This window comes from Stegodyphus dumicola, chromosome 4 (genome assembly GCF_044657685.1).
Source record: "Stegodyphus dumicola isolate Sdum_Otavi_A_Nest chromosome 4, ASM4465768v1".
Lineage (NCBI taxonomy): Eukaryota > Metazoa > Arthropoda > Arachnida > Araneae > Eresidae > Stegodyphus > Stegodyphus dumicola.
The window spans coordinates 190,627,013-190,650,456 of NC_140771.1; the positions used below are offsets into that span (position 1 = coordinate 190,627,013).

Genomic DNA, 23,444 nt, shown 5'->3' on the forward strand with positions numbered 1-23,444 from the left:
CTTCTGGTCATTTGGGTTTCAAAAAGACCAAAGACAGACTTGCTAGATATTTTTACTAGACGAGGTGTTACAAAGAAACTGAAGATTTTGTAAGAACCTGTGGTGCTTGTTAGCGCGCTGGAAAAGGAAATAACAAAAAGAAGGCTCCAATGACATTAGTACCAGTAATTTCCGAAATATTCAGTAAAATAAATGTCGATGCCGTTGGTCCGCTACCTATTTCAAAGACTGGAAAAAATATATTATTACAGCTCTGTGTATGTCGTCCAAATATCCAGATGCTGTTGCGGTGATAGACATTTCTTCGCCATCTGTGATTGATGCTTTCTTACAGATTTTCAGTCGTATGGATTTCCCAAAAGTGAACCAAACAGATCAGGGGACCTCTTTCGTCAGTGCTTTGACAGAGGAATTTTTGGAGCGTTTCGGCATTAAACATATTAGAAGCTCTGTGTATCATCCGCAGAGTAATCCCGTTGATCGATTCCATAGAACGCTAAAAAGGGTGTTAAGAGTCGTATGTATAGAAGCGACTTCGGATTGGGAGAATTATCTACCATCACTTCTTTTTGCTCTCAGAACAGTCACACACGAAAGCACTGGTTTTACACCAACAGAATTAGTTCATGGCAAAACCCTACGAACGCCAGTCACTTTACTTTATGAGCAGTGGCTAGAACCGATTGAAGAAAGTAATAATGTTGTTAGTTACGTTTTCGAACTTATTAATCGAATGAAGAAATGCCAAGAACTTGCCGTGGAAAACATGAAAGAAGCTCAACAACGGAGGAAAACATGGTACGATCGAAACGCAGTGAAAAGAGAATTTGCTAGAGGAGATTTTGTTCTTGTTTTATCAATGAATCGTCAAAATAAACTAGCAGTACAGTGGAAAGGACCTGGAAAAATAGAGCAAAAAATTTCAGAAACCAATTATATTGTAAGTTTCGAGGAACAAAATGAGCCAAATCAAGTATATCACATTAACATGCTTAAACCATATTACAAAAGACCAGAAATGATTAATATGATAACTGATGTGGAAGGAGACTTAGAAATGGACATTCCTCATTTACATTCCAATCCAAGTAAATTAAATGTCTCGGACATCATAGAGGAGAATGAACTCGAGAAAAGGTTGAAATCCGAGCAAATAGAAGATTTACGAAAGATTTTATGGAAATATTCTGGTTGTTTTTCAAATAATCCTGGACTAACAAACTTAGTTTGTCACGATATTGAGCTATTAAATAACGAACCAATACAAATAAAGCCATACAGACTGTCACCCCGACAGACTGAAATTCTCAAAAAGGAAATCCAGAAAATGCTCGATCTTAAAATTATAGAGCCGGGAGAATCGGACTATACATCTCCCATGATTTTGATAGAATCTTCATCAAAGGATCCTCGGCCTTGTATTGATTATCGTAAACTCAATGCTGTTACTAAAACTGAATACTGTCCTTTTCAGGCCTCTACGTTATCCGAAGTTTCAGGCCTCTACGTTTACTCTTTGGATTAAAAAAATGCCCCATATTTTTTTAGCAAAGTTATGACTAAAGTCCTGGCTGGATGCGAAGGTTTCGCTGTACCATACTTGGATGACATTGCCATTTACTCAGAAAACTGGGAAGAGCACCTTAAGAACTTAAATTCTGTTCTAGAGAGAATACAGAAAGCAAATTTACGACTAAAACCACCAAAATGTAAATTTGCACAAGATCAAGTGAGATACCTAGGCCATGTTGTGGGACAAGGACAACGAACCCCGGATGAAGTAAAGATCCTGACTGTAAAGGAGTATCCTACACCTAAAACCAAAACAGAAGTACCTCCTTTCTTAGGACTGGTAGGGTATTATCGCCAGTACATACCGAGATTTTCGGAAATTGCTTCACCCCTCACTGACGCTTTGAAGGGGGTAACAAAAAAAGGAAATATACAATGGTCTGAAATATGTGACAAAGCTTTTAAAAATTTAAGAGTTGCTATGCAAGAAACTAATTCTGTATGCTCCCGACTTTGATAAAAGGTTTATTATACAAACCGATGCCTCAGACAATGGCATGGGTATAGTACAATGCCAATTAGATGATGAACAACGTGAACATCCTATCTTGTATATAAGCAAAAAATTTACTAAGTTTGAAAAGAATTATTGTACTACTGAAAAGGAGTGCGCTGCTATCATCTACGCTATCAAGAAACTGCATTTTTATCTGGATGGTCAGCAAGAATTCTTGATTCAAACTGATCATAATCCTTTGGTCTGGCTACAATCCAACGCCAAATGTAACTCTAGATTGATGCGCTGGGCACTCTCATTACAACCTGATAATTTTAAGTTCATTCATTGCAAAGGATCTTTGCACAAGAACGTAGATGCTCTGAGTAGAATTAAGTAATGTAATAACTCTTAGTGTATGTAACCACGTTCAGAATTTATTTTATTATTTAATGTATGATTAACTGATGTATTTGAACGTTCTCCGTTTTTTTTTCTTTTTAAATGTGGTGTAAAATTATTTGTTTAAAACTTTAAATTTTTGACCTGAAATTTGGAAATTTATGAGAGAAGTTACCTTTTCTCTTTAAGCAAACGAGCAAGCCGAGCTTATTAAACTGTCAAATTTTACAGAACCTTTTCCTTCGGAAAAAGTCTCTCCGTTGGGGGAGTGGTTGTAACAACTTTAAATATTATTAAAATCTTGTAGTTTAAATAATTTAAATAGATAAACATTAAGGTATTTGTGAATGGCAATATTTGAAACCAGACTCGAGTGTCACGTGCGACTCTCGCACGAAGAATGTAACTTATTTTTAAATGTTAGAATATGTTTTCTCTTCTTGTTTGTATGTCGCCATTTTTGAGTGTTAAATAAAAGTTATTGCTGTGTTCCATCATTAGAGTTGCTTCATATCGCCAAAGAAGTATTACAGAGGAAATAAGTTTAAATGAAACGCAGCAAAATATGTGTATAGTTTAATAGGCCGTCCAAAGAAGTCATTTGGTGTCCACATCATATTTTTATTTAAATCAATCATATTAAAAAGTAGAAAAAATTCTTAAGGGCAACAAGAAATATCGTAGAAAATAAAAGTATTTTACTTCTGACGCTGCATTCAAGGACAATTTTTTTTTTTAAATAGAAAGGTTAATGCCTAAATTTTGCCTAGTGGCATCAGTCTAACTCGCTGGATATAAGAAACGTTTTATTTCGAAAAGTGTTTGTAGTGTCTTTGTTTCTATATGTTTGTCATACATTTTACAATAGATGCCTTTTAATTACTTAAACACGATTCAAACAAACACTAAACATATTACGCGGCATAGTGCCGGATCAATCTGTACGTCCTCTTATATCATCGCTCCGTTCTGTTCTAATTATATTTCCCCGCATTGCGGGAAAACAACAGTTTTTGCTACTTTTAGTTGCAACATCCTCTGGCTCGCGACGAAGGCATTTATCATAAAATCTTACGATAAAATTGTACACTGATAAAATTTCGCAGCATACAACATAACATGAATGCATTGTATATAAAGCCCATTTTCATCATAGTAGCTATTTCTATACATTTACTAACTACCGCAAAGAAAATGTAAATAGAAAAAAAAAACAATTATCATCAAACAATAGTTAAGTAACACCAATCAACTATCGTCAAACAACAAGTAACAAATTTCAATTATCAAAAGAAATACTAAGTAATAACCTGAAATTTCTGAGGACAAAAATTCACCAACCTTTTCAAGTTCCAAATACAACATTTGGATGGGCGCTTTTTATTGTTACATCTGAAGAAGTTTTCACTGTACTACTTCTTACCTTGTAATCACGACCTCTATGCAATTCCATCACCTTTTCCAGCTTTCACAGCTTTCGAAGTAGTGTGTCATCTTCTATCAAAACTACATTATTCATATTAAAATCAGTGGCCACCTTAACAGGTTTGAAACACCTTGCACCTTTTAAGATAGAGAGGAGAAGATACCTTTGGAGAAGATACTCTCTTTTCCATCGTCTCCAAAACTTTTTACCGATACAAATATCTTTTATTTAAAGCCCTTTTGTTATTTGCTATATATACTTTGATACGACCAGCCCGGGGAGGTAAGGATATGGTAGCTGTTTTCCAGTTACAAAATTAGTAGAAGTGAGAGAGAATGTCTCTGAGGGATCATTGTACACGTAAGTAAGTGGTCTAGAGTTTAAAATGTATTTTGTCAAAATGGTTAGTAATTCCTTAAAAGAAACCAAAGCCTTTCCTAATATTTTTTTCAAAATACCTTTTATCACTTTCACCATTCTCTCTCAGTATCCATCCCACCAAACTGCTCTTTCAACAGTAAAATACCATGCTATTCCTTTTGCACAGATAGATCAATTCTATTTGCATATAACTTCTTCAGTTCCACATCTGAACCTTTAAAACTTTTGGCATTGTCAACTCATTAAACACTTCTTGACAGAAAGCAACGAAATGCCAGAAGGAGTTGTTCGGTGCTTAGGCTAGAAACAATTTCAAGATGAACTCTTACTCTTTGTTTACTCTTTGTTTACTCTGCACAAGTAAACAAACAAATGTAAACCCTGTCTCCATCTTTTGTAAACAACTGTCCAGTTACGTCAGTTCCTGTGATTTCAAAAGGATTTGCTTAATTAATTCTGTAGCGTTAATGGAGCGAACACTAGCGTTAAATTTCCTGCAAACGAAACAGTTTTTCAAGCAAGACTTTACAGCTTGTCTGCTTCGGATGATCCAATAATTTTCTCAAATTTGGTTATGTGTATCAGAAACGCCACTATGAAGCAAGTTCTCATGTTCTCTTTTAATCAGCAATTCAGAGATTATAGATTTTCTAGGGATACTCCATGTATGCGTTTCTTGAAATTGAAAATCAGAATGTTGCCATCAACCATCAAGACATATGAGTTAATTAGGATTGGGTTTATACCATATAGTTTAGAATCGGAACTAAGTGATTCCTTTCTTGTCAATTTACTATAATCCTTTTAAAATTCATTTCGCTGTACAAAACGAATTCAGTAGCATTCAGCACAGTAAGTTCTTCTACAGTTAATCTTCCTTTAAACTCATAAAAATTCTTCTTACAATTATTACTAAAACGTAGGACATATGCAGTGATTTGAAGAAACTTAGGCATCTGTCGAAATTTAACAAGCCATCGGTAAATTCAGCATATGTTAGTAAAGCAATACAGATCTTTTTTCTCTTTTTTCTGCTTCAAATGCATCAATATCAGCCTTCGGTATATTCTCACTGTTTAGAATGTCTACTTCTAAAATGAAAACACGTGGATCAAATATAACGAGACAGTCGTGCGGAAATCAACTTTCGTGATAGTTCTAATCTCAGAAAAGTCATTTTCTTCAGTGGGACCGCACCATAAGCTTTTGAGCTTACGTCAAAGAACATATGTACTTCTCATCAAATATGGTCGAGGTATGGCAAGCCTCTCAAGCTTGGCTACTTCATTCCGCCACTCCTGAAACATAGATTCGAAAATTCTGTTGGAATATTTTCATCCCATTTTAAGTCCTTTTTACAAATAATCTGCACTATCAATTTTCTTCTAACACTGAAAGGTGTAATTAAACCTAATGGATCATATAACACGTCACATGAACTTAAAACTATATGTTTTGCTGCTGTCACATATTTAAATTTTGTAATTTAAATATGCAACAGATTCAGATCTATTTTCAAAGTGTCCTTATCATTGTACTAAATTAAGCCTAATACCTTTAACGGTATTTTTTTTTTTTTTTTTTTGATACGTTGGCCTCCGACATTACATTTGATTTTCCCTCGATCTTTCATTAAGGATCGTTGAATTGGTAGACCGTTGTTGTAAATTCACGCTTGCTCCGCTCAATATGAGTTTAGAGTCTCTTGCTAGAGATATTGGTTCTTCAACAATTGATGTCCCATTTATTAAGTCATCAGCATTGAGGTCTTTCAAAGTAGAACAAGCATCATTGTGTGAATTTCCATATTTCTTTAAATAGAATCGTATAGCTGCTGTCAAAATAAAAGGATTGAATTTAACACCAAAGGGAGACGTGCCTTTCTGATATCACGCTCATTGAAAGAGTTCGCTTTTCCCTTCATATCTCCATAAAAACGGCAACAACGTTCGATCCTCCTCTATTATGCCAATCTCTAAAAATGCTTTTTGAATATCAGCACAAAACGCAATTGAGTGGTATCGAAATCTTAAAATAATCCGGAACAAATATGGATTAAGGTTAGGATCACTATCTAAGAAATAATTGAGCGACTGCGTATTACTGACTTTTGACGATGCATCATACACAATCCTAACTTTGGTACTTTCTTTTCATTTGCGTTCTACAGCATGATCAGATAGGAAATACAGTTTCATACCTCCCATTTTTATACGTGGTATTTGCTTTCAAATATGTCCATAACATCTGTATCTGATAGCTAAATTTCGATCTCGTGATTTATTCCTAAAGCCTCCAAAATTCCATAAATTCTGAATTCTTTTAAATTTTGTTTCTTACTTCACAGAGATATGGTGTACGGAAGTCTTATCATAATTATAATTTCCATGATTGTCCGATCCCATTTCCTTACCTCGGATTCCAAACTCAAACAAACTATCCGTAATTACTAATCGTTTTCCTAATCTTAAATCTTTTCATATCAAATTTCCAAAATTTAATCAGAGCCGATAAAAATGTGTTGTCTCTTTCGTATTTCCAATATCGACCAGTCCTATCCCCCTTCTTAATTAAATTTGAAGGAATCCACTTTTCTATGTGGTCATGCGTAATCTCGTCCATGCGTCTATGCATTTTTTTCCTATGATTGATTCTCTTCCGCAAATCAAGTTGAACTATTATGCAACTGTTTTGCTACAATCCCATATATCGTATGCTTCTACAGTTAATGTGTCACATCTGGTAAATTTTGATCCTGATGAGTCGGCAGTTCTGTTTTTTATAAAACGTTCTGTTACTTCCATCGTCTATTAACGTCCTAACCATTGCCCTTTTTTTATTTGTTTTCGCTATAGCCTAAATGTTTGTAATAAAACCGTCGACACTTTCGTTTCCCAAGCAATGCAATCACTGTACCGTAGGTAAAGTGCTTACCGTTTCATTACTATTTGACTCAACCGAATTATTTGTTGAATCAGCCGTATTGCACATTAAATAATTGTGAGGTCTTTGTTTCAAGTATTTTGCACAGCTGTTCTTTTTTCCAGCAAACTTTTGATGCATGTTTACGTTGTAGACAAATGTAGCATCGATCCTGTTGTTTTAACGAATTTCATTTTTCGTTTAATGGCACAGGACATTTCTGAGTTACGTGCGATTTATATGAACAAAAACTACGTATTTCATTCGCTGCGGCTGTTAAAGATGCGCTGTCGGAATGCTCGCTTTAGAAATGTTTCAAGTCTACATAATTTTTACTGTGATAATTTTGAATCGTCCCCCTGTTACTAACAGGAATTTCATTTCGTTTTTTAAATCTGATAATCAAGAAGATGCTTCTGTTATTTTTACCTTCTTTCTCAAAGGCTCAACTAAGTGATCTATATCAAATTATTCATGCGATTTGCGTTGTCGTTTGTAATATAAATTTAATTATTTTGGAATTTTTTGTAAGATTACGGACAAAGTAAACTACTGTAAGTGCCTGCTGCAACACCTGAAGACTTTTATGACCGATTTTGAATTTTAGTGGTATCACACATTCTTTGCAATGCTGGAAAATTGGCGCATGTCTTAGCTGAATCAATCAGTAACAATTTATTCATATGCGAGCTTTAATCAAATCCACCCTACCGAATCTTAATAACTTAAATGAGGAATCAATTTTCGTTTGTTAATGAAAATCCCGAAGCTGCTCACAAGGCAGTGTCTCTTAAAATGTTTTCAAATACGAAAACTTCTGAACCTTACTTAAAGATTCATTATAATGAATAGCTACTTCGTAGGAAATTTTAGAAATCTGAATAAGAACTACAAACACCATAAAACTTCTCAATGCTTAATTTCGGAAGGTTAAGTACACTCACTGCCTTTATTTCTTATTGCGCGTTTTTCCAGCCTAACATTTATATTCGAATTATTAACCCGACTTTCATATTGCGAAACCACGTTCAGAACACTTTCTATATGCCTAGATCTATTTTCTTTTTCCAGTGAATACCGCGTTCCTGATATTCTTCTCTCTCAGTAATTTCATTTTCTATCTCATCTATGCTGATTATCGCTTGTATTTCATTATCTAAACTTTTAAAATTCTTTATCGGTTCAATCAGCTGGTTTCTTTAGTCATAAAGATCATCACGTTTTCGTTCTTTACTATATATTTCACATAAACGTTTATTTATTGCGTCTTCAATTTTTGTTAAAAGAGTAGTCAAAAAGCTGTTTCGTTCCGTCGAAATCTTTCAACGTTTTTCACTATGTTTGTATAATTACTTCTGTTTTCAAAACTAATTTCCGGTCAATTACAGCAAATAATAATGAAATCACTACTATAAATTCAAAAACTTTCAATCACATATAAAATCATAACACCTCAGAAAAAGGACATACATCAATTCCATAATCGTTAATAAAAAACTTCCAAGCCAAAGGTTCCCACATTCCATTCAAAGGTCAGCGTTAATCACAAATCACGTCCGAAGATCGTCAACAATGTAGTGTCTTCGTTTTCATGTGTTGAGTCATTTACTTTACAACAGGCGCTTGTTGATTATTTACTGAAAACAATAACAAACACGATTCAAATAAATGTTAGATATTTTATGTCACATAGTGCCCGATCAATCTATACCATCGTCCCGTTCTGTTCTAATTATATTCCGTCGCAGGAAAAGGAAACATCAGTTTATTTCTTTCGGAACTTTTAATTAGAATAGTGTTCTCACTTTTCGCTCTCAAATCGCTATAGTTAGTATTAAAAAATTTGTCAAATTTGTTCAAAATATAAAATAAATTAAAATAAAAACAAGTAGGAAATTTAAAATTCGTGCTTCGAGCTGCACAAGTTCGTGTGAAAGACTAAGTGTATTAAAAATTTAGGGGCACTGCCTTACGTTTTACCAAGTGCCTTACGTTTTTCCAAAATGCGAGGAACATACGTTTATGTATGCACAGTCTTCAGTACATAGTTTGTTTTAAATAATAAATGACTATAAGGATTTATTGCAGCAATTTGAAAAGTGAATCGGACCAAAAGTGATACGTACAAAAAGTGAGTTTAATAGCAGTTCTTTTTTAATAAGTATTGTTCTGTTTGATTTCTAGTTGATTATGGTGAATCACACTAAAGCATCTGCCTAAGAGGAAAATGCGTTTTTAGAAGACTTTCTAGAGGAAACTAGCTCTTATATGCACATGGAAAAACCATAAAAACCCACATGCAGCCAGATGGTTCGTCTGAAATCGAAACAAGGTTGAAACGGCCAGTATTTAGCGATTTCACCGTTCCGGCGTTGGTGATCCGTTAATAAATAATGATTCCAATTTTTTAACGCATTTGTCTCCAGTATCTTTAATTTCATGTTCCTTCCACCCCCAACAGAGAATTTTAAAAAGAATTGTACCGCGTCTTGTGCTAAATTAAATTCAAAAAATATACTTTCACCTGTATGAATTAATCAAATTGAAATATTTCATTCCATTCTAATGCATTTATCAATGTTTTTTATTCATATCAACTGGCGTATACATTTCTGAAAGAGTATTAAGAAAGGTGCTTATAATATGATTTTGTAGAGATGTTATGTATTTTTGGAAGCAGACAAGATGAAAAATTAGCAACGTCTTCGCCGGAATCGAACTGCGGAACTCTGGAATACCGGCCAAGCGTGCAGAACCACTACACCACGAAGGCACGATAGGAAGCCAGGAGAAAAAACTTATATACTCCCCCTTTTAAAGGGCGACTGGGGTGTTTTAGGGGACCCAATCGCCAAATCCTGGGTGCGGAAAATCATCATCCAACACACTTTTAGTTCGGGCGCCACTGTAGAGACATTAGGTATTTTTTGGAAGCAGGCAATATGAAAAACGCCTTCGCCGGGAATCGAACCGCGGACCTCTGGAATGCCGGCCCAGCGTGCAGAACCACTACACCACGAAGGCACAGTAGGAAGCCGGGAGAAACACCTTATAATATTATGTGTGTTTTCCTGCCATTTGGAAAAAAGAATAAAACTTGAGAATCTGGTGATAAACTGGAGGAGTCTGGAAGTGATTAAAAATCATAATAGCACATACAAGTCTTTATATTTACGCATATAAAGACTTACATATTTTAATTCTTTAAACATTTAAAATGTTTTCAGGTAAATGCATAAAAAAATGAAACTTGCGAAGTATAATGAAGAAACTATTTTTTTATAAAGTGTTCTGTAAAACATATATTAAAAATCGAATTGGGAACCATTTATCAGGCTATATTCTACATCTAAGGAATTTTGGGCTTTATCTTTTGACATATTTTTTTTCCCTAAATCAGTCAGCTACAATTCAGGGGCACAAAAGAAGAAAAGAGTGAAAGGGGAAAAGAATGCTTACTTCCATTAATCATTTCAAAAGGTTAACACGAATCTTTTGCTTTTGATTATTTCATTATTTTTGAGCTTCTATTTTTAAGTTTTATACTTTGGTGGAAAGTAATAGTTGATTTTTTTTAGTAACTGTCTATTATTCTAATATATAAGTGCAAAGAAACCTTGTCCTTAAAATACAACTTAAACAGAGCATAACTGTGTTTTGAATTTGAGCATCGAAGCTGTACGAAACATTAGGCGTGGAATCGCAATTCTTAGGAATTTTTCATTCCACTTCGTACAAATTTGCATCGTAACAGAATAAATACATAATAAATTGTAAGACAGAATAAAATACGGAACTAACTGCAACAGAATATATAATAAGTTGCAGGTTTCCGCTTTTAGTAGATTACAATTTACGAAATGTACACTGCTCAAAAATAAAATGGGACGTTTCTATATCTTCCGTCCTACTAAGCCGTGACGAAATTCGAATTGCATTTTTATATTCCAGAAAGCGCGACTTAGATATATATTAGATTTATATATATTGTTCTAATATAGGTATTTTATCACAAAATCGGACTTTTTCTGAAATGACATGTCATTTTTCTTCGATATTCCGATTTCACGACTCCAATTATGCCTAAATATTAAATTTTGTAAAATTTCGTGGAAAATTTACAGGGAAATTCAAAACATTATCTTTCCGCATTTTTTGCAGTTTGCGCCAAAAGTGATTTACTTGCCGAACTTCTTAATGTATAGCAAATATTCTTCTTTCCTTTTTTCATTGTACACGAGCGGAAAAAGACATCTTTCATACTTTCAAATAATTTTAACAAAGTGTGTAAATCACATTTGGTATTATTACTGCTTATAAAGAATATGCCAAACTTCAAAACGCGCCAAAATGTAGTATATCTTATGAAAATTTTGAATAAAAAAAATTCGAGTTTTTTTTTTTTTTTTTTTTCCAGGTGTGCCTAGATTTACATCTTTAAGATGATGTTAAAAATTTTACTGCTTTTATATATTTTCGAAAAATTTATAATAATTATTTATAAATACAAATTAAAAAAATAAATGATAACAAATGTGCCAATTATATTTGGATTAAGCCTAAATTTCGAATTCTGGAAGAAGGAATCAACTGAGTTTAATAAAAAAGAAATATTAATAAATATATATCAAATACAATTAACATTGAGGAGCTAAAATTTTGCAAGTTAATTTTTTAACTGTTCCATTTTTTGCACAGTTTACTGTTTTGTTTTCATAATGATCAACGTTTCGAGACACGCATTTTCACTAATGAAATAAGGAGTTTAAAAATGAATATTAAATAATTATTATGCCTCTGAGATCATGAACTGTATGCTAAATGCCTTATAAATGTCTGTTCATGTTTCATATTAAAAGTTCCCAAATTGTATCGAAACTTCTTAATAAAATAAGCATTATAGATACTATCAATTTATGTTCTATTTCAAATTCTCTTACTTTGCCATGCTAACTTTGATAAGTGACGTTTGGTTGAAAATAAATATCACCGAAATCCTTTGCATTATTCTGGATCATATTGACAAATTTTGATGTTTCGTAATATTTAGCATATTCTAACCTAAAAGCTAATGTTTTTAGGAAGAAATTTTATATTTATCCCCGTTTTTTCAATCTTGGACCTACCACAGACTGATGTGCAGTTGAACATTCTTTACGCGTAGAGGATGAAGCCACTTAAATTCGCTTGATTAGCTGAATGAATTTCGCATTCTTTTAATATAACAAATGTGCGTGTTTTGGTATTTGATTTTCAAGCAAATTTAGGTTATTAGTAAGTAGTATTACATTAGAGTCCATTTAATCTCCTTTAGGCTAAGGATACGTAAGTCATTTTCCGAAATTATTAATCACAGTATCTTGAAGTTTATATGTACCCATACATATAAATTTTGTTATTTTAATGAACTTAATGATTATGTTTTAAATATATATATTAATTCAATTTTTTTTAATTCAAAAGAATAAAATTTAGAAATTTTTGGAATCTACATGTAATTTAAATACTGATTCGAAGCACATGTACATTATGCCGTTTGCATAAATATATGTCATTGATTACATGAGATAATTACCTCATCATCAATTACTTGAGCACGTTTTTTAGAAATTAATTTCATGCTTAAGATATATGAAAAACGTTCCCAAACGTGCACTCTATATGTTTAGTATTTTAAACGAACAGCGAGAATCCTAGCGCTATTTTTATGCAGCCAAATCTGCAGACAACCAAACAGCATTTAAGTAAAGCAATTAAGATAAATTATATTTTTCTTTTAGTTATCACTGGAAATGAAGCGTTAACGAAGCTTCGATGTCTATGATTGCTTTTTAAATCGAATAGCATGCAATTACGTTTAAACGTAAAAGGGAGAGAAAGGAGTTGAAACTTTCTAACTTAAAACTTGTAACGCATACTCTACAAAATAATGTTATTATACTACATTTACCGGAGCTCAAAATTAGGAGAATTTTCACATTTGATTATCTCCGTAACTGGTAATAGCAGAGTCTATATAACATAGGTCAAATATGGCATAAAAAATCTTGGCACACTCGCATGATTGTAAGGTTCCTCAGATAGGTAGGTCTGAACAGAGGGGACAAAATTGATCAATAAAGGAGCTAATAGTGAGAACAGTCCTTTCTAACGGGCATGAAACTATTAAAACGCGAAATTTACTTGAAATGATATAATTTATGTCTACTTGTTTCATCCTGTCTGTTGCAAGGAGATCTGCTGTTTGCATTTCTTTCACTTCGCATAAGAGAGCCTATGTAACATGGTACTCAAAACATCGACATTATTAGGATACAGTTCTCTTCATAGAATAGTTTCGATTGAACCCAGCCACTAATTCTCGATGTAAATCATCGGAAAATAACCTGTCTTCGAATATACAAGGAAGGGACGTAAGGTAGAGGAGACTTTGAAGGTCTATGCAGGCAGCATGCAGACACATTCATGTTTTTGCCGGATTCTGTTATTTCTACGAGGTATACAGGAGCAGTCTTAAAGGCCCAAGTTTGAAGTTTCAGGGGTACAATTGTCGCTTAGGTAATTTTATGAACCCCAATTGTTGTTCATATAGGAATAATCTGGCAGAAGGTTTTCCTGGAAAGTGAGGATTTATGAAGATGGATTTTTTAGCCAAATCGCCAGGCCTCAAAGCGTGCAACTAGATATCTCAAACTGTACAGTACATGTTTGAAGTTCTTTCCAGAGCACAATCTTAATTCTTCTCCCATCTAGAATCCTACAGCACCTACAACCTACATTAGAGCGGATGTATTTCTGACTGCCACAAGGACTCATAAACTAACTCATGCCAAGCGTGTATTAATGTTAAGCGAGCCGTGTGACTATTAGAGGGAACCACCTAATATTAGCCAATTTTTGTTCGGTATCTGATCGTTATCATGCCTACAGTATGACAGAATTTTGTATTATATCAACCTACATCCATACCAAATTTCATTGACAGCGTGCATATTAACTGTGAAGGTACTCTTCAGAATAGAAAAATACTCATACTTAAGAAAACAGCGTAGTTAAGTTTCTAAGTAATATTTTACTTTTGGACCCACACTGCATTTAAATAAGTGCCAACATACATTCATTAACTGTAACAAACTTTCATATCTGTATTTGAACATCATTATACATTTTTTAATGATTTTATATTTTTTTCGGATGAAAACTACATTAACTTAAGGTCCAACATAGATAGCTATAACAAACATTTATTCGTGCATTACACATCATACACGTTTTAATTAAGTGCCTACATACTTCAATTAGCTGAAAGATACTTTCATCCGTGCACATCCGTATCAGAGATAATTAAGGTTTTCTGAGATGAGGGAGGGTCGATGCTTAAATTAAGCATGTTGTACAAAAAGAAAACAATATCATTTCACTAATTTCTCAGAGAAACTAGTTTATGAAAACGGCTAAATTAATTGAATTATTTAATTTTATTAAAAATATGTGGGAGAATAGGTAAATTATGACAACTAATGAGCTCAAACAGTCTTTCCTAAAATCACTTGTATAAACACATATACGAACAGTCTTTCCTACAATCACTTATATAAATATATATGATAATAAAGACATTGCATGAACTAATTTAATTTCAATAATCGTTTTCAAACAAACTGGAAGCCATGTGGACTTATAGTGCACCAAATATTCCTTGGATTTATTTTTTTTTTGATAAAATATATCGTATGTACGTTATAACCAATGTAATAAGGTCTTTATTTCATTTTTGCTTCTTAATTAATCGTTATTAGAAAGACTGCTATAAAAATAAATATTGTGTTTCTCAATACCCACACTCCTGACTTCAATCCTAGAATTGTTTATTTTAGGCGTATTTTCGATTATATATGTGGCAATAAATAACCCACTTGTGCGACATATATGGAGTAAACCACAATAACATAACTTTATATTTAACGTTAATTTTTCTAAACAGTATTGTTGTGCTCTACGGATTTATAGATTTGGAGTAATTGATAAAGAATCAAAATACAATTTATTCGCCAGTAAGCGCTATTATAAAAGATAGTTTCAAAGACCCGTGACACTTGTCGAAAAACTACGAGAAAACGCTGAAAGAGTCAGAAACACAGCCTTTAGGCTACAACGGTGAAGATAACTGCATGACAAAACATTAAAGTACAACGGTGAGTTCAGACATTAGTTGCTAATTTCTCTACACCAAAATCTATAATCGTAAGTTCAGACATTAGTTTGAGATCTCTGAACTCAAACTAATGCCTTGATTCTGTCGATATCTCAAACTAATGTCCGAACTCAAGAAATACTGCTTTCTGAGCGTACAGTCAGGGTATATACATCTTTAAGCTAACTTCAAGAATATTCCCGAGAAACCTCCAAGAACGCGTTCTAGAATGCTCTCGCTCCGTCTATAACATATCGCCAATGTTTTTGCTAAATACCGCCAAATAGGAGATTTCACGCAAAACCTATGGCAACCCTGCCTTTCCTTGTCACTTTCTGGCAAACCTAGCCTCGCTTTTCCGGTAAAGCTAGCTAACCGCAGCTAGACAATTCCCAACAGTATCCATCTACTTTAAAAATGTAAATATTCGCAGTATAGAATTTTGTTTTCTCTCAGTTTGAGAAAGAAGCAACATAGGAAGCAGAAATTTAGAGGGCAGGTTTACTAAACAGTTCTCTAAGGAACGCGATATAGAATGCTTCTAAAGTTCAACAGAAACATGAATTACAACAAAAAATTGCACTCTTGGCTGAGAAATCAAGTCTTGGAGAAAGACTTTTTTACAGATATTACAGTATATATATGCTTCATTTTTTATTTATTTTTTTTTAATTTTTCGGCTGTTATAGCTCCTTGTAATATTATACTAGTTCAGTTGCAGCATGATACGATTTACACATGCAGTGTCATACTTACTATTTTTTTATAAAACATTAATTTCGAATTTAAATCAAGTTCAAAAGCTTTTTACCCACATTTTACATAAATATGTTCAGCCGGGTTGCATCATCAGTGTGCATAAAAATTTTATTTTTAAAATTTTAAATTTCTACCGAAATTTTAAAAGTTTTTGTCCCCAGACTTACATAACTATATTCAAGCACCCATTTCTACAGATGCACATCATAAGTAAGCAAAATTAATTTAAAAAACAAAAATTATCGATAACAATTGGCAGCCTCCTGGAAAAAATGTCTTAGAGGGGCGCCGGTATAAAATATATAATTCGGTTCTCAAAATTTAGGATTTCGCTCTGGATTTTTTAAGTCTAAATTTTGTGTCATTAGGGTCCATAAGTTATAGTTCATGCAAAATTTTACCACAATTTAAATTATTTATATACCGCCCACAAGGGGTTAGGTTGTCGATTCGTAAAATGGGAAGCAAAGACCAGACTTGGAATAATCTTTATTCAAGTTCATCTAACGATCTTGGAATGGGACATAAAGCAGCAACCTGCCTCCCAAGGTAGTCTCAAAGATGGTCTATCGGATTCAGGTCTGGCGATTGAACTGGTCATTCCATCCGCTCCATACCGTGATCCTCAATATATTATTCAGCAACCCGAACTCGGTGCGGACGTGCATTGTCGTCCATCAGAAGAAATCAACGACCAATAACAGCGGCATGCGGGCGGACATATTGATCAAGGATCTCGTCTTGACACACGGTCAAAATTCCTCTAAGGAACAGCTGCAGATCAGTATCAGTGAGACCACCGAGAGAGATCCCAGCTCAAACCATTATACCACTATCTCCGTAACTCTGTACAATGTGGGATCGGTTGTATCTGGTACGTTGTTCCCTCCAGATTAGCTGATAACCTGAATCACTCTCCATTGTGATCCTGGACTCGTCTGTGAAGAGAACAGACGCCCATTTTTGACTGCTCCAGGAGACGTGAGCTCTTGCCCAACATAGACGGGCACCTCTGTTCAACATAAACGGGCACTTCGGGTCAAGGGGACACAAAAACTGCATTCATGCCTGTATTGTGCAGGCGGGTGCGCACTGTAGTAGCAGAGATTCTTCTCCTGTTGCCACTAAATGATCTGCCGTGAGCTGAGGCATAGTAATTTACTTCTCCTTCGGGCCGAAAGAGCTAAACAATGGTCTCCTGCAGGTGTTGTAATTTTAGGTCTGCCTTTGAAACATGTCTTCTGTACACATAATCCTTGCATTCAAAATGATTCCATTGTCGTTGGACCACACTACAAGAGACATTGAGACGTCTAGCAGCATCAGCTTGTGACATCCCCATTTTCATCCATCCGATCACCCACCTCCTCAACGAATCGGGCGAACGACTTCTCCTAGGCATTGATAGACTCCCCTGTATATTGTCAACGAAACTGCTGACAGCAATTGAAAATTGACACTCGTGAAGAAAGCGTATAATTTTCACCAACTCCTGTATACAATATTTATTTATATTAAATAAAGGTGGTAGCTATTGTTTTTGCATATAATTTCTTAAACCTTGTTACTATCATGCATATAAACCGGGAATTTAAATGTTACCGACATTTTTTTAATGATGAGCTTTGAAGAAAGTGCTGTTCCTAAACTTTTGGAGGGAAGTGTATATCAACAAATTTAGTTTCCTATTCTGACACACTTATGCTAATATTGCAGCTAATGCGCCGGACAATGTTTACAAATAAGTGTTCGATGCTTAACCTAAGACACAAATACAAAAATAAATCAAATGAATTTTATTTTAAGGAACTGTAAATTAAATAAATAAAATAAAGTTAAAAGAAACTGTTTTTAAAATATTATTAACATAAGATGCATTTAATCTTTGTAGAAAAAGCTGAAAAGTTAAAATGAATGAAGATTTATCTTCATTGACATTTATTCAAATAAAAACGCTTGATCTTTGAATAATATCTGCAGACAAATTAACATAGTCTCCTCATGAAAAGAATCTATGAAATAAAATAGGCTTCAATATCCACTATTTTAATGAAAAAGAAATAAATGCGAAAGAATTACACAGGTAACACTTCAGTATTAGTATAATAATATAGTTTACACATTTAGTGGAATCAACTTATTCTGCATCGCAGACTGATTAAATTAGTTTATATATGCAATAACAGAACAATATATAAAAATTGAATTGAAATCAAACGCTGTTGCTGAATTGATAGGAACATCATATATATAAAGGAAATCAAGTTAAGAGAATTCTTGTTAACCAATAAAGAATTTTGCCCAAGGAGTTGTTCTTTCTAAAGAAAGAAGGAGAATTTGACCCAAGGGAAATTATGCAGTTAAGCTCGATTAAGAATGAAAAAGAATGGATAAAATTACAGAAGACGGAAGTCGAACACTTGTGTAACTGAAGATAGGAAGTCAAAAACTTATGAAAAATTGCATAACTAAAGGGAGTAAACTTACAGAGTAAATATATATGAAATAGCATTTCAGTATCTATTTGTAATTACATTAAACTTCTTATCTCAGCTGTATAAAACTATTTCTACAAAATATGCCTAAATAACAATAGTGAAATATTATTACGTTCATCGTCTAATGCAAAATTAATACGTTAATAAAACGTTTAACTGCAAGCTATTTTGTGTTCACAACCTTAGTTTTTTAAACCTTAGTCACAACACTTAGTTCTTTAAATTATATTAATTTCTTAAATCTCTTTTATTATGCTAATATAAAAAACTACTGAATATAATAGTGTATAAGGGAATTTGAAATTTAAACTTAGAATATTTATTAATTTATTGTTACAACTATCATGCACTTTGCCCATTTAAGAAAGTGATGGTAGGATAAAAAAGTCAATAAAATGAAAATAAAGCAAAATGAGAGAAATAAATCAAAATAAATTAAAAGTAAACATAAAATTTTCAATTATTAACAGTGCAAGAAATCTGCTTTCTGACTTTCTGGGGGAGGTAAAATGTTGTTTTGCTTTAAACTCAAAAGCAGTCTGGAAGTCTAGGATATATCAGGCCGAAATACTGTTCCTCATCTTCTAATTTGTTGCTGTGCTGGCCCTACTGTGAACATATTTCTTAAGTGCACATCGTTATTCGGGGCTTTGAGTACACAGCTGAATCTGTGATAACTTTAATTCGCATTTTATTTTTCTGTATGCAGTAAGAATTTGTATTCGTTTCAGACTTTTTGAACTACATACTGATATCTTCACAATCATTTATATTGATCTAATTTTTGATTGGCTATTTTCACAAGAGATCCATAACGATTTAATTCTCTAATGGAAGAAACTGTGCAGAAAAACATTTTCAGTCATCTGTCTGTAAGCTACAAATCTCACATGACACGATACATAATATTACTGGAGACCCATTGGTCAAATCTAGAGGTTCGTACTCTCAGTTATGTTGATGATGTTACTCCGTTACGTTATTGAACTATGCCTATTGTGCTTCAAGACTATAGGCTGTTGAGACTATGTCTGGTACTTGCCGACCTGCGCTACCGGAGCATCATGATATTGAGACATGTGCGTTATGTGGATAATTTTGGAAGATGCACTCGGGTAAACATGGTCATAATTGTTAAACGACTGGTTCAACTCAGAAGTCGAAGCCGATGTTTAGGTTTGAGACAAATGATAAACTTATCTGCGCTTTTGCTATGGCAAGAAGTGCTATGGGTTAAGTTCAAGAAGAGCTTAGATTTTATTTTTAAACTTATGTAACAAGGTGAATTGCGTTCTAATAATGATAATAATAATAATATCTCTTGAGATAAGCCAAAAAGGAAATTTAAGAGCAAATGTAGAATCTGGTTTAAAGAAAATGAATATTTTGTTTTGAGCTAAGTTTTCTAATAAATAATAATGATATTTTAAATGACTCACAGTTGACTTGCATTGAAGTTTGTCAACATCACTGGTAATAAAATAATAATAAATTAAAGTAATAATCATCAAAATAAAGGTATAGATTACTTGTTAAGAAAAGAAACGAAATTTACAACGGATTACTGAAATGAATCTCTTTGCACTACTGACGGTAATTTGAATTAAATGGTATTTTCCCACTATTAGTAGCTGAATAACGAAGAAATATCAGAGTGAAAACAAAAGGGAATATTCTTGAAAATGGTAAAATTTTTGGAAAATACAGTTAAAAGGGACTAATATATGGTAAGCTTTAAAGGAGTTCAGTTGGACAACTAAAAAAGTTAACTGTATAATTTTGGCAAAGATAATTTAAAATATTGACTGTGATTATTTTAGAAATGTTAAGCTGCAGTGAATGATTTATGAATATATTCTACAAAATCCTGCTTCATGATAAATTTTAATATTCGTTCTACTTGATAAATATGTTAGAAATCACAGCAATTGCAAATTAAGTTTTAAATTCATTTTTCTGCAATAAACATAGCGAATGTTTGAAACATGTTTTTCACGTATATCTTCAACAGCAATTAAAATTTTCTATCATTAGACACATATGAAGTTTATGATATTTCATTTTGTACTCCACTTTAAAGTTTATGTATGAGTAGCTAAAGTAAAATGAAGTAATAGAAAGGAAAAAAGAGTGAGAGTGAGCTCTGAATTGTAGATAGAAATGTTTGTGGTTTAAAAAAAAAAAAAAACTTATTCTTTCTACAGATTAATCAAAGTTAAGAAGAATGCTTGTCTTTCTTTCTTGCGATATATAATTATTTTCCTGCTTACTTGAAATTTCCTCAGATTTTCTGAACAACCTTAAAGGTGTAAAATACAGATGATATTGCTATGCGGTTGTAGGGATCTGTTAAAATCTACCGCAGATTATTAGATTAAAGTCAATAAAAACTCAATAGTACTGGTACCATTATAGTGGCGGAAGTTACAGAGCTATTTGACCGGAAGTGCCGCCATTTTGTTCCATGAAGTTGAATGCTTTCGAAGTAGAAGTAGCGTTATTTTTGAAAGTGCAAGTAGGAATGCAAAGAGATTATTTTCTCAGAATTTACAATGTTTTTCTTTTTCTTACTCTTCTTTTAACTTACTCTTGCTATTTTAATTAAATAAAACTTTCTCTTCCATTAACATCATGTCATAAGATATTTTTTTCATTTATTTTTTTTCTTTTTATGACATTTAATAAATTCATCAACGAGACTATACTTAAATACAATAACAAAAATCATATAGTCAAATATTTATAAAGGTTTCTTAACTTCTCTTCCTATGATACCATATCCCATTCTTTTCTCTGGAGTAATCATGATCATTTCATTCGAACAATTCATTTTCTAAACTCATAGCGTTTTTTGCATACTACACAGCCAATCGTTGAATAATATATACAGTAGTTCACTACATGCATGAGAAAACTACTTTTCGTTAAAAGCATAGCATGAAATTCAATTTTGTATATATCATGAATTTTTCTGCTATCTCAAATACACAGGAAAATTAAGCCATGAAAACAGAATATACTTTAATATAAAAAAAATCTAAATTCAAACATTCATATTTATATTATAATCATCAATTTACAAACCAACACATATAACGGATTTTTACATGGCGCAAGCAGAGTTTGGAGTTATAAATATTAAAACTGCATGTTACAATTAATAAAATAAAAATGCTATTTTTTATTTTTGTATTTTTCGTTCATTTTAAGAAGAAAATTTAATATTTTCTAAAACTTTTGTACAATTATTTAAACAAATATTTGCAAATTTATCACAATATTATGACGTTTTATGACAATATTGCAGGATTCACAACTGCAAAACTGGCAGGTTTCGTTGCCAAGTAGTTAAGTGTTAATTATTCACATTTTTTTACCAAATTAAATGACTGCCTAATTACTGAAGAGTATATCGTTTAAATAAAATAGACAATTCTCTATATATTTAATTATCATAATTTATTATATTATACGTCTAATCCTTCAAAAATATCAGTGTATATCTTTACAAATTGGAGGAAAAATTATGGTACTTAATTGTACGTAGTTTTATAAAAGAATATCCTATTGCACGGAAATGAAATGCATTTTTAAAAACATATAAATTATGCTCACGAGTGTTAATTTGCTTAATTTATATTCCTGTATCAATTTTTAAGATTTTCGTATGTAGTTTTTTTTTAAATTTATTTTTTTTATTTTTTATTTTTGTTTACTTACGTTTTAATATGGAAGAAATGTTTGATGAATAAATGAGAATATTTGAAGACAAAAATATAATCGCATTAAGATTATCTACCATATCTTCGAACTAATTTAATAAATACATTACTTTAAACTTTCAGAAGAACCAAGTTAAGACACTGCTTTTTTGTTTACCAATTATTTTTGCTATTATATGCCGTTAATCGGATTAAGCACTTTTGCCTGTAAAATTTTCTATTCAGAGGAGATTAGAGGAAAATTTAAGAAAACCTGAACTTTGATTTATATCTTAATTAAATATCAAAGTTCGGATAAATTCAGTTTCGTAGTAGAATTTCGAAATGAATCTCTTTAGATGAAATGAACGGAATTTTAAATTTTAAAGAATTTATCTTATGCTTATTAATCGCCTGAGCCAAGTTAGTCACTTAAATTGTATTTAAATGTTACAAGTTTCTAAGTTTAAATTGAATTTTTATAACTATTGAACAAATAGTAAGCTTTATTTCAGCAATTAATAGATTCGAAAAGTCAGTTTTCGTGCCTAAGTAAAACAACTGATCAATTAACATGACAGAAATTTTCCAGATTTTGTTAATTCAAATCATATTAAAATATAAGGAATTGCTATACATAGAATTTAAAAAAGAATATTATTTAAAGCAGTGTTTTCAAGAATTTAGTATACTGTATGTCTAACCGTTTTAGTGATTAAATTAGAATATTATATTAGAATGGAATGAGGAGGGATACATACAAGCGCTGCTAACTTAGGAAGATAACGTATTGCTATTTGTTTAGTAGATATCTTTAGATCTTAAAATGCCATTACAGGTTGGTCGGTTGGTCGTTTGAGTTTAGTAATTGTAATATATAAACAAAATTGCCATATATAGACAAAAAATTGTAATATACATAGTACTTCTAAATTGTTTTTACAAATTAAGAGGGGTGATAATACCCATCCAGACGAGTAACAATTACCGTAGAACAAAGGGTCGCATTCCATTCTGAGAAGCATAAATGTGGAAAGTAGAAATGCATCGAGGAGTAATAAGGCGACTCTCTCCTAAGGACTATCAAGGATTAAGCGTATGCAAATTTGAACTGTGAAGAAGCAGCATTTTGTTCTTAATTGGTACCACAGAA

General features: G+C 32.5%; 1 non-coding gene across 1 annotated transcript; it reads right to left on the reverse strand.

The window, feature by feature from the left end:
• Positions 1 to 10,089: 10,089 nt before the first annotated feature.
• On the reverse strand, positions 10,090 to 10,163 carry TRNAA-GGC (transfer RNA alanine (anticodon GGC)). The gene has a single exon. It is a non-coding gene; the product is annotated as a tRNA-Ala (tRNA).
• Positions 10,164 to 23,444: the final 13,281 nt, after the last annotated feature.